This window comes from Nesoenas mayeri (assembly GCF_963082525.1).
Source record: "Nesoenas mayeri genome assembly, chromosome: 2".
NCBI lineage: Eukaryota > Metazoa > Chordata > Aves > Columbiformes > Columbidae > Nesoenas > Nesoenas mayeri.
Genome location: NC_137543.1, coordinates 156,726,552 through 156,740,602, shown reverse-complemented (window position 1 = coordinate 156,740,602; position 14,051 = coordinate 156,726,552). Strand labels below are relative to the sequence as shown.

The 14,051-nt window shown below is 44.1% G+C and overlaps 1 protein-coding gene across 13 annotated transcripts in view; it reads right to left on the bottom strand.

The window, feature by feature from the left end:
- The window catches only part of KMT2C (lysine methyltransferase 2C), a 202,338-nt gene that overhangs the window by 177,630 nt on the left and 10,657 nt on the right, over positions 1-14,051 (bottom strand). The window contains exon 1 of one of the 13 annotated variants that reach the window (XM_080364351.1): positions 5,923-6,055. The exons of the other annotated variants lie outside the window; for them this stretch is intronic. The gene's annotated coding sequence lies outside the window, so the exon portion shown is untranslated. Of the gene's footprint in view, positions 1-5,922; positions 6,056-14,051 lie in introns of those variants that run through there. 13 annotated transcript variants of the gene reach the window in all.

Here is a 14,051-nt window from a genome sequence, read left to right as displayed (position 1 = left end):
TTAAACCCCTTCAGGGATGGTGACTCCACCACTACCCTGGGCAGCCTGTTCCATATAGGATTGTTCACCTATGAACCGTGTGTAGGTGTATGGATGATCAGGAGAACTACCTCCCCCCAACCTTCATTTCTCCCAGCTATCACCAGAGAAAACAGGAGCAAACGATTCTCATTGAGAGGGGCGAACGCAGCAGACGTCACAACCGGCAATAGCGATTTCTGGCCATACACCACAGCTCAGTAACTGACTTTTCGGTAACACACTAAAGAGAAGTCAACCAATTTCAAAACATCCCCCGAGGGAGGCAATAGTGCTGCCTAAAATAGTGGCTATTCACCAATTCAGCTCTAGGATTCCAAAACTTTCTATGGAAAAGTGACATAACCACATCAGTAACTGAACCACGGCCGTCGAGACAGATTCAATAGTTGTGTGCATCTCTGAAAAATGGAAGAGAGAAAATAACCAACTTACTAACTCCTCAGTCTATGTCACTATCGGTGGATTTTACTACCTGAAGACAAATATACAAAACAAAAAAAAGTTAATTCTTTTACATTTTGTAGACTAATAGATAAGCTACACAAAATATCCAGGCCAGACTCCTCTCCCCAGCCCAGTTTCAAGAATCTGTTCCTACAAGGCTGTGCCCTGAGCCACATAAACCACTCCTGAAACCTTCCAGACGTCACAACCATCGCTTTCTTCTTCCAAGAACTACACTGCAAATTGTAATAGTTGCTACTTCTGGAGCTGCATAACACTGTCTTTACATTGTTCTTTTGACTGTTTATTTTTCTTAAAGATCTTGCAAGGTGGAAACAGAAGATGACAAGGGAAAAATGGAAGGGAAAAGATGGTTGAACACACATGAAGATGCTCCCAGGCAAGCTACTGCACCTAGATGGATCCAGGTGAAAGAAAAACACTGAAGTGTACACCTGTCACCCTCAATCTCCTGCCTGTCTTAAAGATGATGTTCCTGTAACTCTGGACTCCTCTTTTCTGATCACTGCCAACCCATAAATTCTTCCAAAAGCCCTCTCCCTCACTTTTGTATCCATTGCTATGTGCAATCAGCCTTCTACTGAAACATTGTAAAGCCAAAGTGAGACTTTTCAAATAGGAAAAGTCTGTCCAAGACTCACTGTTCAATCCAGACCTCCATTTTATGACAGTTCTGAACATCTAATGAACGACTCCTGCCATGACTGTGACTAAACCTGCACACAAGGCCAGGCGAGGCTGACACGGCAGTGACAACACCCAGCACACCTTCTGTTATTTGGCCCAAACCTTTGAGAACATTAGAAAATATTCTAGCCTCATTGCCTCATCACTCCACTGTCAGACTCCGCTTGCTTGTTAAAGTCATTCTGGATGGTGCCACAACACTGTACTGTCAAAATCGCCCAACTCCAATGGAAGCACAAGGTGACTAAAACAAAGCCCTGACCTTAGTCCATCTCCTAACTCCAGATGTGCTGTCCTTGTGTAGCCCCATCCACCACCCTGTTCTCTTTGTTCTGCCAGTCACATCATGTCCTTTCACCCTGGTCCTCATGCTTGGAAAAAGCCTTCAAATTCCATCAAACTCAACATCCTCACGTGTAATTTCATTCAAATAAGGGTAGATTTCTGCAGGACTGTAAGCATCAATAAGAATTCCACCTGAGGTTTTCTGGATTCTGGACAAAACGCAGCTCTCTTTCCTCCTGGTCTAATCCCATCTCAAAGAGATGTCCCATGCAATGATTACTCCAAAACTGCCCACTTCAGAGTCTGTCATGTTTTTCTCTATGGAATCTGATCTTAGACAAGAGTATAATTTAAATCATAAGCTGGTTGGGGCAGAAGCCTAACTATAAACTAGGCAGTAAGAACCTGCTCTCACATGCACTTCTTAGAATTGTAGAATTGTTTTCCTTGGAAAAGACCTTTAAGATAATTGAGGCCAACTACGAACCTAACATTGTCAACTGCAGCTCTAAACTGTGTCCCTAGGAACCTCATCTATATGTCTTTTAAACCCCTCCAGGGATGGTGACTCCACCACTGCCCTGGGCAGCCTGTTCCAATGCCCAACAGCCCTTTCCAGGAAGAAACTATTCCTAATATCCAAACTGAACCTTCACTGGTGCAACTTGAGGCCATTTCCTCTCATCCTGTCACTTGTTACTTGGGAGAAGAGACCAACCCCCTCCATGCCCCAAGCTCCTTTCAGGCAGTTCAGAGATCAGAAGGTCTCCCCTCAGCTCCTGTTCTCCAGCTGAACCCCCCAGGTCCCTCAGCCGCTCCCATCACACTTGTGCTCCAGCCCCTCACCAGATTCCTAAACAGAGTCTTACAAAAGCAATGTATAATCTCTTTCTACAGCACTGGGGCATTTTGGGCATGAAAAATAAGCAAAATAAAGAAGAAAAAGAAAAAAAAGAGAGAAAGGGATATCTGAAGTAACAACAACATGGAAGTGTTTGTGGTCAGGAGGAACACATTGAGTTCCACCTAAAACAAATAATTCATCCCTGAAACAGAATTATATCCCAGAACTGCAAGTCCTGACTAAAAAAAAACACGCAAGCAGACCCTTCTTCCATGCCTTCCTCTTCTATGAGTGTCTAATTAAGTAATGTTACTCAAATATTTACCTTTTAATACTTGGTAACCAGCATGAAAACATGGGTCATAGTAGCCAATGTGAAATCTTCTATTTTCTAGCTATACCACAACAGCACCACCAGCACAAACCACACTTAGCGTGAACATTTCAACAGCAAATACAGACAAGGGGGTGACTTCACCCAAGAGACAGACAGAAACGCAACACGCTATGAGCAGCTTCCAATAGATCTTACGCAGGCATCAAATATCGTCTATACTCATGCCTGGCATTGGACCTCAACTTCGAGATGAAAACAAATCCCAGGAAGGCCGCGTATAATTATGATCCCTTTTTAAAATCAGAGATATTTGCAAAGGGAAAAGTGATGTTTTGCCACTCATTTTGATAGGCATCTGTACCTAAGACGTCAAGAAAAAAACATGTCTAAAGACCACTCAAAGACGCATCTGTTTGCTGAAGGTGTTCCACGTCCGACCACCGAACGCAAAGATCTGCACACTGTTTGAGAGAAGGCGCTCACCTATTCCCGACACAGCGTGACCCTCTATCTCACCACTTCCCCTCCCGAATTCCCGTGTCGTTCCCCGGCTCCCCATCGCCACGGTGCAGCAAATGCCACAGACGGCAAGGGGACATGTGATACCTGCAATATCACACGCCGGGCGCTGCCAGAGAAACACCAAAAGGGTTTAACGGGGGGAAGGCAGAAGCAGAGGAGCCCAGCTAAGGGCCTGCTGTCAGCTGGGGTTTTATCCTTCTTTCTGGAAACGTGTTACCTTCCAGAGTTTCCAGAAGCCTTAGTGATGACTGAAGTTGGAGCGGCCCATATAAAACAAAAGGTATCTCCGAGCTCGGTCAGACTGTGCTTTTGGCAACGCTCCACACACAGTTTTCCTTCTTCTTGGGCTGCGTATTTTACACTCCATGGTACACAAAGTATATATATATTATCCTATACTACGAGTTTTCTATCCAAACCGTAAGAACATGAAAACGAGAGCTGCAAAGCCATAAGATTTGAAGGCAGTGATGACAGAAGAATACTTTGATCGTGATTTTTAAATAGCTGACTAAATTTCAGGCTGGAAATACCCTGTAGAGCACACGCTGAATGGCTCTTCTAGCCTGAAACAAAAGCAGAAATCAATACATGGCTGCTCTTCATTTTTGCTCAGCCGTTTACCTTTAAGAGATCATTTTCAGGCAAGTCCAACAACCAGTCACATTAAGAAAGAACGTGACGCAACTACTTTCTAATGGCATATTATGTAAATGACAATAATGCCGCCCCTTGCCTTCCCCCAAAAAAACTCTCAGAAAGCATTCTGCCAAAACTCTGCAGGAGTTTCTGTCTGAGAAAGAATAATCCAAAAGAGGGGGGAAAAAAAATATATATATATATATATTTATATATATATACATCAACTGAGTATGTAGTCTCATAAAATAATTGTACCAAAATTCAATACAATTGCTAAAAAAAAGAGAGTATTTTGTCCTAAAAGCATCTAGATTTAATACCAACAAAATATTATGTACTAGTTTGTATAGAACGGATAAACTACAAGAGCAGAGTCATGAAACAGTTTACAAAGACGAACTGCAAGTGAGGCAAGCACTTCATAATCACAGATACTAAACTCCAAGTGTATTGTCAAAAGAAAGGACGTTTACAATAAAGTAGCAAAGGAAGCATACACCAGATACTTTAAAAATAGATGTATAATGGTCATTAGTGAACGGCTGGCATAGGGGCACTGAGAGAAGCGGATCTGCTCTCCTGCCTCCGTTTGTCTCATAAGTAGATGGTAAAATATTTGCACTGAACACTGTGGGAGCTGCATTTTTTTTCCTGTGGCAACTGTATTTTGTTGTGCAGGAGCATCAAACACAACATACTGCCATCACCATGATGTACCAAAAGGTACATATAAGCTCCAGCTTTGTAATTTTGTTTATCTCAAAACATAGTGTTTTATATAGTCACTGAGAATCTTTAAATGTCTGCCTATTTGTTTCCATTTTGCAACAGGACTATTAACCCACTGTGCTTTATTTCTTCAGACGGCAAAGAAACCCGAATTATTTTCATACTGATCTTCAGTTCTTTCGAGAACTCCAACCATGCTAAATAACACTATTCCACAAAACCATGAAGTTAAATAATAAAACTAAAGTAACTCGGGAACATTTTGCAATTATGTAATGAATCTGGTCACAGTATTAACTAATGACTCGCTGGTGAACATCTAGTATTTAGTATCCAGAATTGGTACATGACTGAGACAGTTTTGTAAAGAAACAGAAAGCACCGTGCTCATATTTTTAAAACTCAGGCTGGTTTGTTGGTTTGTTTGTATATCAACCTGCTACACAGTAACCCCACTAAAAAGACAAAAAATAAAGGGACAGGCAGCCTCCAATTTTGTCCAGACCAAGAAAAGCAAAAACAAAACACTTTTTTTAACCTTTACAGTTTGTATCAAGTTTGCTAAAGCCAGCCAGTTACATAACACTTACTTTGACTTATGACCCATTTGTTCCACCGCTTATACAAAAACCATCATATATGATGGTCTGAGCATCCATTATGTGTTCGGAACACGGTGTGTTTTCAAAAGGTGCTTTTATTTCTTTAATTCGGAGCTATAGATAAAGGCAGCTGGAAGGCTCGTCTACAATGAACACTACACGGGGACGCTTCGAAACCACACACAATTAAAATGGCACTCTTTTCGAAAATAAGTGTGTACGAAGTATTTCAAAATACTGAAGAAAAATTCATCGTATCTCGTTTTCCATCACTCCAGAATTCACACCAGGAAATGAGAAGTGGTTTAAAAAAAAAATATATATATATATAAAAAAAAGGAGTTGTGCTATAGGTAACCATATAAAGTCATAATTCTATAAGAAAATGTGTGTGTCGGTGCGGGCACACGTGTGCGTGGGGGTGTCCGCAGCACTGACCGGTGTCCGGGGCAGACCCGAGCTGCGCTTTGTGTTTGGCGTTTCTACCCCCTCCTTTTATTATTATTATTATTTTTATTTTTAAATGCTCTAGGATCGTCTATAACCCTGTAACTTGAACCTATAGATCCCCGTGTGCCTTCGGGTAGGGTTTGGGGGTGGGTTTTTTTTTGGTCAAACGGCGTAAAATTCCCTCTCCCGAGTGTCAGCGGCGGCCGCGTCCCCCGCCAAGTTTGTCCCCGGGTCCCCCCCCGCCGTTCCCAGCCCCCTCACCCGCTGTCACCGTTTGCCCTTTAATACAAAGAAGTTAAACCACAAGCCGTACTCACCCCCGGCGAATCGGTTCTGCGCGACATAGCCCAGCCCCCCGCGGAACCTCTCACAAATCCCCTCTGGAAAATGGAGGGGCTGGCATCGGCTTGCCCGCCCGCACCGATCCGGAGGAAAGAGAAGTTATTTACATGTCACGGCCCCAGCGCCGTGAGGAGACACCGCCTGCTCAGCACTCCCCGCGATCAGCCATGTTCCTCTCCCGGACCCGCCGCTCGGTACGAGCTTCCCCAGCCCACTGCCCCGGGGCCTCGGGCGGGCGCGGCGCGGGCGGCTCTACAGGGGCCCCATGGCGGCGCCGGCGGGGGAGCGATCCGCCAACAGCCCCGATCGCCGCGGAACTTCGGGATCCTCCCCGAACCAGGCTGGGAGCCGCCGGCGGAGGAGGGCGGAGGGGGAGGGGAGCGGAGGGGAAGGGGAGGGGAGGGGAAAGGGAGGAAAAAAAAAAAAAAAAAGAGGAAAAAAAAAAGATAAAAAAAAAAGAGCCGAGCGAAAGTAGATCCGACGCAGCCGGGCGCCGCCAATGTGCGGACCGGAGTCCTGCGGCAGGAGCCGGGGCCGCGGCTGCGCCAGCGAGGCAGAGCGGCGGCGGCCGGAGGCGCAGCGCCCCCGCCGGAGGCTCCCACCGCCCGGCCCCCAACCCGCACCCCCGGCGCGGGGACGCGGCGGCGCTGGCGCCGAGGAGGGAACCGGGGGCGGCCCGAGGGGGGAACCGGGGGCGGCCCGAGAGGGGAACCGGGGGCGGCCCGAGAGGGGAACCGGGGGCGGCCCGAGAGCCCCGCACGTCCCGGCGGCTGAGCCCGGGAGCCGGCGCCGGCAGCGCCCGCTGTGTCCTCCCGCAGCCCCCGTCCCAGAAACACCCCGAGCGCGGCGGGCGGCAGCTCCCCTGGTTCTCCTTCCCTGGTCCCTCCCTTCCCCCAGCGCCCGCACTTTCCCATTTAACAAAGCAGCGCAGCAGAAAAGTTACAAAACGTTTCCATAGCTGCCGGCCGGTTCCCCGGCCGGACCCCTCGACTGTTTGGGGCTACTCTGGGGAAAAAAGGGGATTTCAGCCTTAAAGATGAAGGTGTGACCCCAAGTCACCACCCGTTCCTCTTTGACATTTTTCAGGCTACTCTACACTTCTCCAAAACCCAGCTGGAACGGTGGAGCCCAAAAGCGAGCTTGACAAATGTCCATCCTCAAACGGCTCTTTCCTAATCCTTCACATGGTCCCTGCCCATTTTCTTTTTCTTCTACGGAGAGGAAAACAAATCAAGAAAACATTATACAGCTATCATTCCACTTGTATTGATGGATACTTGCAAACCAGCCTGCTAGTGTAAGTAGTAACGCAACTACCTTTGTTCAGCTTCTCTTCGAAGCCCTCAAACAGCTGCTGGGTGATGCTGCGCTTGTCAATCTGCTATGTTTCCTTAAAATTTGTTTAAATATCAGACATCTGCAAGACAGAGGTTGACACATTGACAACAATAATCTGTTTCATCTGTCAAACAAGACCATGCATTAAGTCTATTTTTCTTTTTTAATCAAAATCTTTGCTGTTACACTGATTACAATGGGACGTACTTAACCCTGGGCACGGTCTGCTGTGGATGAAAATGTTCAGTGTTGCTTTATCAATACTGCTCAGAAAAATTCTCAGTGAATGCACTGAGGAACTTTAAAAGACCATTTTACCTGTAAGAGTGAACAAAACAACCCCCAAAGCCCACTCAGATTCACAGAGCACAACCTGCCCTGGCTGCCTATGGAACATTCTCCCTCTGGGTGCTCGGCCTACAGGGAAGTTTTTATCAAACCAATTCTCCGGAGACTGAGATAAAATTTTAAAAAGAAAGCACCCACGTGAAAGAAAAACTCCACGTGTTTACTCTGTAACAAGTGACTATTATATAAGAGCCATCGTGCCATGTTAGCACAGGTACGGACACATAAATACATTTAGTTACAAGGAGCTATTGAGCTACCGCTTATCAGCACATCTCTGGTCGCCGTGCGGAGTGACGCACTGAGCCTGCTGCAACGAGAAGGTTCAATGTGTCGGTCTTAACCTTAGCAAAGATGTAAACCTCAATATTTTATTTTGCAGTAAAGGTTGGCGATTTTGGTCCAACCAATAAGTGGTGAATGGCTAAACCACTACTGAGACATTAATCGATTTGCCTGTTCCCTTTAGCACTCAAAGCCTTTATCCCAGACAAGACCTACCTGGACACACATCTTTGCGTAGTTGAAACCTTCTTCTAACCAGCATTCTAACTAAAATAAATTCCTCTTAAACCAAAGAAAATGCCCAACAGCAGGGAGATGCTGTTATTTTTCAAATTGTATTAAATGAGTGGCTGTGTTTATCCTCAGCAAGGCCAGAGCACCATTTTTATTGTATGTCAGCTATGCCATAACTACCTATTTATATAAGTTTCCGCTAAAACACTGTGCAGGTCCTTCTGAGATTATACCCCTGGATGCGCCGTAAATTCGCAAATTTATATGTGCTGCTACACCTTAAACCTGTAGATATTTTCAAACACCTGACACTCGGTAAAAAAATACATGTTTTCATGTACAGGGTAATGGGTCATCTGACAAGTTTGTTGGCACAAACAAGTTGCAATTTAATAATAGCTGGTAATAATAATAATAATAAATTACTCTTGGTACTTTTCCCTACTGTCCATGTGACCCAGAGTGCGAGCTAACAGGTCTGAAGCCATATTAGTTGGGCTCATTCTTCATCAGAGCTTCAGAGCTTCATTTACTCTCAGATGTGAGATTTGGGGTTTTTTTTTACTCTAAAAGCATATAAAATACCATTAAAATCTCAGTAAGGACAAATCCGTATGTTTACTACAGCACAGTCGGACATGGTCCAACACCAGTCATGTTGAGTAACTACTACTTTGCCACACAAGCTGCCCATAAGTTGCCATCAACCGGAGCGTACGATGAGCTAAACAACCCCGGGTAGGGCTCAACATTCGGCAGCGATTTTCCTCGAGACCGATCCCAACTCATTTCTCTCCTTCCAGGCTCTGAACTGCGCCCGCTTCAGCTCCAGGTTGGATCACATTGTGAACCAGACAAGGGGACGGGTCCTGCTATGGGGTGACCCCCTCACCAAAAAAAGGCAAAGCAGTTGTGGCTGCATGGACTCCCTGCCCCGATGCACACGACTCCAGAAACTGTTTAAGCCAAAATGCTGCCAAGAAAATGTACATGGGAAAAATGAGATCAGTCATCTCTCCCAAGGCTTTTTTTTTTGTAAGCAACAGAAGCAATGGATTTAATGATTAAGATAAAAACTTATGTCTGTACATATGTTGGGCTGTTTTCTTCCAAACTCCAACTGATTAACTCAAGGATACAACTCTCAAGTTACTCAAGACACATTCAGTGCAACACGCCTTAGCTCTTTATGATAGGCCCTATTTAAAATTTCTTACTTTTGCGGACTGTTACTTCGCAGCAACCAAGAGAAACTCCAATGTATATATATACATCACCACTTCCAATATATCCCAGTCTAAATTTCAGGTGCAATACATCCACAAATAAGAGAAACAGGCTTCACAACAGGAGTGTGATTTGGTTACAACAGCCAGGTCAGATGTTTGATTTGGTACTTCATTGATTTTAAAGTGTACAAAGATGAACATACTAAGAAGCACAAAAATGCATTTGGCTTTTTATAAACATTTGTTTCTTCTTAACTTCTGTTGACCTGCTATTTTCAAGGTCTTCAATGGGTTTCTAATAATATTATAATAGAATCCTAATAACAACTTGAGATTAATCCCTAAGTATTTAGCTACAAAAAGACAACAAGCAGAAAAGGAAACTCAAATATTTTGCCTTAGCCTGGTAATTCTACCGAAACGTAAAGGCAATTTACCTTCTAGCAGCCTTTTATGCCTCCATGCTAAAAATCAACATGAACCACCCTTTTCTGTGAATCCAGTTTCTGTGTAAATTCCACTTTTCATGCCAAAGCACAGATGAAACAGAATTAGTTTGGCTTCTTTTTTCTTATTACATTTGAAGGGGTTTGGAAGTTCTTAGTTTCTAAGCTGGACTAAGGCAGCGTCTGGAGATAGATTCCATTTCTAAAAGTAATAAATAAATATTCTGGTTTTTAAGAAGGTTCCAAACCGCTTCCGAACCATATTTTTTCTCTTCCCTATGCTCTTTGCTCTTGTGAGCATGAACTAGATCATATTTGGAACCCAAGACAGGTCAGCAGCACGTCGTACAGCCAAGAAACACATTTGGTGCACTAACTACATACCCACATTAACATACTATTATAAATTTGATTTAAAGCCACTACATTTAAGATGCCATAACTAGCAAGTGTGCTATTAGGAATAAAATCTGACCAGTAACATAAGCTAGGTAATTGAAATAGCTTTCTACATAGGAAGCATCAAATTCTGTGTATTCTTAGGGCTTTGACAGATGAGTTTTGGCAAATATTACTGAAAAGGCTCAAGGTGCGTGATGTCTTTCCATGTTTCAGCCCAAGGCTGAATCCTGCGACAGAGATGGCAGAAGAGGACATTCCATTGCACTTGACTCACTGTCCAATGTGAATTTGAAGTAGAAACCCGTAACAAGCTGGAGTGTCCCCTTTTTGCTATACGGCTGATAACTTCCCACAGAGCATCAGCAGAGATGAGCTCACCAAGTGTCTCCAGATCTTGGCCAGTAACACAATGCACAGCAATAGCAATGGAGAAGCACAGGCTGGATCAGGTTAAAAGGCATTTATTTTTTAAAAAATAATAATAATTAAAAAAATAGGTCTTTAAACCTCGCATTACATCTAGAAATCTCAGATTTCCTTACTCATTTCTTCAGTTTCCCAACGGTGCCATTTCACCCGATGTTGAAGCAGAATGGCACGTGGTGCTTTCTTACAGAAACCCGTGTCCATCTTACACTAATACTACCCCGTTTCCCCAAAAATAAGATCTACCCCAAAAATAAGCCCTAGCATGATTTTTCAGGATGCTCAAAATGTAAGCCCTACTCTAAAAATAAGCCCTAGTTACAGTTCATTTAAAAAGTCAGTTTAAATAGTGTCCAGGCAGCTATACATGTAAAAAAAGTATTAAGTTTTGGAGAAAAAAATAATATAAGACCCTGTCTTATTTTTGGAGAAACAGGGTAAGCGCTGGTAGGAGTAAATTCTGTTGCGTAACTGAAGTGACCGTGCTTACCAGAAATGGAAATAAAGGGGTGAGCAAATGAATTCAGAAAGGATTAAACCCCAATACAGAAGAATAAACCGCAAGTTGAAAAGAAGATGTAAGAAGAGGTAGAAAACAGGCAATACCTAAATCCTCCTGGGCCAGCAGAAAATGACTCATTGCTAATGACACGCGCTGTCAGCCGCTAACGCAGGCACGACCAAACTGTTTTCAACACTGTGCGATGGAAATCCAATGAGACCAGAAATTCTGACATGTTTTCTTTAAAGTAATCAAAACAGCCCTACCGTTTTCTACCAGATAAACTTTAAAATATACCCTTAAAGAATTGGAATGCCAGGTGACACCATAGTAAAGAAGTAGAAGTTGTTTAGTAAATGTAGAATCACGTAGATTAATAGATAAAGCAAGTAGCAGGTGACGGAGGGAACAAGGAACACAGACTATCAAACGGATTTAGTAAACTATTTTCTTTTAAGAAATAATATGGGAAAATAGCTCCTAACACAACCAAAAGGCCTGGGAGGTGAGCTGGCCGGCCTGCTGTCCAAAGCAGGTCACACACAGGCAGTTCCACACACGGTCTCCAAATATTCCTGAAGTTCCATTTGTTGTTTACATAGCTGTGTAATTATACACGGCGCTGAAAAGTGATGGTGGGACCCTATTTGAAATAATGTATAGCCTAAAACAAACCAAGTACAAACAGAGATCGGGGCATAAAGGTGATATTTAGATGGCCTAAATCACACCTAAAGACCTTCATTTCGTATTTCCTATGAGGTGGCTCTAAGAACTCCCTGCTCAGAGCTCGGTCCTTCTGAATTCTGTTTCAGCAGCACCCGGTTCCCTCTCCTGACTAAGCACAAAGAGTCCAGCAGAATATGAGTGCGCGCCCTCCTATTCATTAGTAAGCTCCTTTAGAGTAGTAAAATAAATATCATTAGTCTTTTAAAGCTTTGAAAGAAAACAATTCAGCGAAAAACCATCTCAATACCGCTGAAAAAGAAACCGAGGTGGCATGACAAGGGGAGCCAGAATTCGGCCTCTGCCCTGTCCCCAAGGCCCATTACTAATCGCTGTTATGGAATATGCTCCCACGCCACGTGACGTGGTCCCTTCCAGGCAGCTGCATGTTCCCCAGGTTCAGCTTGGGCTACATATCGGGGGACAAAAAGAAAAGGAAGGGGAGAAAGGAAGGGGAGAAAGGAAGGGGAGAAAGGAAGGGGAGAAAGGAAGGGGAGAAAGGAAGGGGAGAAAGGAAGGGGAGAAAGGAAGGGGAGAAAGGAAGGGGAGAAAGGAAGGGGAGAAAGGAAGGGGAGAAAGGAAGGGGAGAAAGGAAGGGGAGAAAGGAAGGGGAGAAAGGAAGGGGAGAAAGGAAGGGGAGAAATAATACACATGTGTATCACTACACTTTCCCAAAGCCGAGTGAAACAAGGAGAGCGGTGCACCTTAGAAGATCCAGGAGAGCCGAGAGCCCGAGCTCCAGCTCAACAAGTTTGTACATGTCCGAGACAGTCATGACTTCACTTTTTTGAAGGGTGAGCACATTAATGAAGGATAGACAAGAAACTCTCATTGGTCTAAAAAGGCTTTTAAAATAACACGGTCAAGCTAACAAGTTAAAAACAGGTTCTTTTCACCTATCAAGACAGTCTAAAACAATTAAAATTCAAAAAGACACAATAATTGAAAAAAGTAAACTGAAAATATTCTTAGGACAGTGTTTCTTTGCAGTAAGTTATCAGTTATTTGAAATTCTTATTGACAATCTCTGCTTAACAAGCCTTAAGATCAAGATTTTCTGCTTGTCCATGAAGCAGGTATATCCAATACACACAGTGAACCTTCCCTGTTCTATTCTACCAGTGTGTCCTTATCTGAAAGACCACACGTAGAGCACACCGAAATACACGAGTCAGTTTACCAAGTTTTTGTGCTTATTCTTTACCAACAAACACATCCAAACCAGAAATTATTGTATGTCCAAGCTGTACAGAGCACAGGACAGGACAAAGAATACCCTCCCATTCCGTTACAAAAAGAAGCGACAGAATAACCAGCTACGAGCCAACCCTGACGGCTACATGAGAGACCTTAGGGAAATAATTTCTTTAAATAATCTCGCTTACAGATCATTTATTTCCTGAGTTACTCTCCCCATTTCTGGGCCCCATTCTCTGCTAAAGGGTTTCTGGAAGACACAGGCAGAAAAATAAATTAGAATTCCCGCTGAATCTGTTTTGCACTCTCCTTTGTATAAACCTCTAGCAGGATGCCTGATGCAAGGTTAATTGCGCAAAACATGAACGAGGAAAAATTGTGTGTCAGAAGACCGGAGCAGCACCGAAAACCAGTGTTTCCCAGAGCCCGACGGCTCGTACATCCCACCTCCTCTGCTCCCTCTAGAGCAACCCTGCTGCGAGCTGCTCTTCCTAAACCCGCGTCCCTACGGCTTAGAGAACATTAACTGTGGCACAGCGTTTGCCCAGGGGGCTGAAAGTAAAGCTGATGAGAATTCTAACAGTTTCATTGAACGCCTCCTTAAAAAAAAAAGGTTATAGTTATGCTAGTAAATTAAACATAGTTGATGTTGGCCTTGAGACTGACCAGCGCGGACCAGCCCACATCCACGCTATCAAATTCTCAACCTCCCGAACGAAGCACGACACATAAACTACGTTGGGAACGGCGCTGAGAACCATTTGGAAGGGAGGGTTGTACCTGTACAAGCAACCGCTGCGGTGATGGGACAGCAGGGGGATGGTGTCCAGGGACTCCAAACATCCCCTGTTGGGTTTTTGTTTGTTACGAGCACAGACACTGAAGAGGCCGAGTGCTCCAGGTGCCAGAACGCTATTGCTGCTACAGCCAGGCCACTAACGCAAGCACAAGCAAGAATTAGCCCAATTTAT